Raw genomic sequence first — 1,532 nt, forward strand, 5'->3', positions numbered from 1 at the left:
GACAGATCCTCTATACTACACCACACAGGACAGATCCTCTATACTACACCACACAGGACAGATCCTCTATACTACACCACACAGGAGAGATCCTCTATACTACCCCACACCGGAGAGATCCTCTATACTACACCACACAGGAGAGATCCTCTATACTACACCACACAGGAGAGATCCTCTATACTACACCACACAGGACAGATCCTCTATACTACACCACACAGGAGAGATCCTCTATACTACACCACACAGGAGAGATCCCCTATACTACACCACACAGGAGAGACCCTCTATACTACACCACACAGGAGAGATCCTCTATACTACACCACACAGGAGAGATCCTCTATACTACACCACACAGGAGAGATCCTCTATACTACACCACACAGGAGAGATCCTCTATACTACACCACACAGGAGAGATCCTCTATACTACCCCACACCGGAGAGATCCTCTATACTACACCACACAGGACACATCCTCTATACTACACCACACAGGAGAGATCCTCTATACTACACCACACAGGACAGATCCTCTATACTACACCACACAGGACACATCCTCTATACTACACCACACAGGAGAGATCCCCTATACTACACCACACAGGACACATCCTCTATACTACACCACACAGGAGAGATCCTCTATACTACACCACACAGGAGAGATCCTCTATACTACACCACACAGGACAGATCCTCTATACTACACCACACAGGAGAGATCCTCTATACTACACCACACAGGAGAGATCCTCTATACTACACCACACAGGACAGATCCTCTATACTACACCACACAGGAGAGATCCTCTATACTACACCACACAGGACAGATCCTCTATACTACACCACACAGGACAGATCCTCTATACTGCACCACACAGGAGAGATCCTCTATACTACACCACACAGGAGAGATCCTCTATACTACACCACACAGGAGAGATCCTCTATACTACACCACACAGGAGAGATCCTCTATACTACACCACACAGGACAGATCCTCTATACTACACCACACAGGAGAGATCCTCTATACTACACCACACAGGACAGATCCTCTATACTACACCACACAGGAGAGATCCTCTATACTACACCACACAGGAGAGATCCTCTATACTACACCACACAGGACAGATCCTCTATACTACACCACACAGGACAGATCCTCTATACTACACCACACAGGAGAGATCCTCTATACTACACCTCACAGGAGAGATCCTCTATACTACACCACTCAGGACAGATCCTCTATACTGCACCACACAGGAGAGATCCTCTATACTGCACCACACAGGAGAGATCCTCTATACTACACCACACAGGAGAGATCCTCTATACTACACCACACAGGAGAGATCCTCTATACTACACCACACAGGAGAGATCCTCTATACTACACCACACAGGAGAGATCCTCTATACTACACCACACAGGAGAGATCCTCTATTCTACACCACACAGGAGAGATCCTCTATACTACACCACACAGGAGAGATCCTCTATACTACA

This window comes from Hyla sarda, chromosome 11 (genome assembly GCF_029499605.1).
Source record: "Hyla sarda isolate aHylSar1 chromosome 11, aHylSar1.hap1, whole genome shotgun sequence".
Taxonomy (NCBI): Eukaryota; Metazoa; Chordata; class Amphibia; order Anura; family Hylidae; genus Hyla; species Hyla sarda.